General features: G+C 59.1%; 1 protein-coding gene across 1 annotated transcript in view; it reads right to left on the bottom strand.

The window, feature by feature from the left end:
- LOC104913098 (E3 ubiquitin-protein ligase RNF123-like) overlaps nt 1–679 on the bottom strand; it is a 12,488-nt gene that overhangs the window by 8,511 nt on the left and 3,298 nt on the right. The gene's annotated exons all lie outside the window — the stretch shown is intronic.

Genomic DNA, 679 nt, shown 5'->3' with positions numbered 1-679 from the left:
ACGGCACTGGGCCCTGTTTGGGTAAAGCAAAGGAAGCAGCAGCAGGAAATGTGTCCATAGCAGCCGGGTGTGCTTTCCCTTTTGGTTCTGGCAGCTGCATGGCCAAGCAGGCTCTGGTGCCCCTGATGCCGGCCCCCCTCTGCCTGGTTTGCAACAACAACATGCTGTCTCTCAACCCCGCAGCACTGGTATCACCAGCCCATTGGTGGACGTGTCCATCACCGGCCTGCACCATAGTGGAAGTCTTTCATGTTGGTTGGGAGGGCGTTAGTGCAGTGACAACATGTGTCACTGATGTGATAAGAATGGTGATGCGGTGACAACGGCTTAATCTGGGCCACGCACGACTTCACACTGCAGGCGAGCTGCCCGTGAGCGAGGAGGAATAGCTGCAGGACACAGAGCGCCTGCGACCTGGTACAGCCATCACCACTGGTCCCTGCACGTCACTGTGCGTCCCTGTGGGCAGTGACACTGCGGTGATGGTGGCAATGCAGAGAACAGGCGTACAGTGAAGAGCATTAAGCTGCTGGGCTGCCAGCACAACTTCTTCCCCCGCCGCAAGCAGCTCATGCTGGAGCAGCCAGCAGCCGACATGGTGCTGGCAGTGTGGGAGGAGCTGCACGAGGATGAGCGACAGCCGGGCTTCTGGCAACTGGCAGATGCCTTCTGCTGGCAC

The sequence above is a fragment of the Meleagris gallopavo genome, chromosome 14 (genome assembly GCF_000146605.3).
Source record: "Meleagris gallopavo isolate NT-WF06-2002-E0010 breed Aviagen turkey brand Nicholas breeding stock chromosome 14, Turkey_5.1, whole genome shotgun sequence".
In the NCBI taxonomy this organism is placed as follows: Eukaryota; Metazoa; Chordata; class Aves; order Galliformes; family Phasianidae; genus Meleagris; species Meleagris gallopavo.
This window is presented reverse-complemented; position numbering and strand designations above follow the sequence as displayed.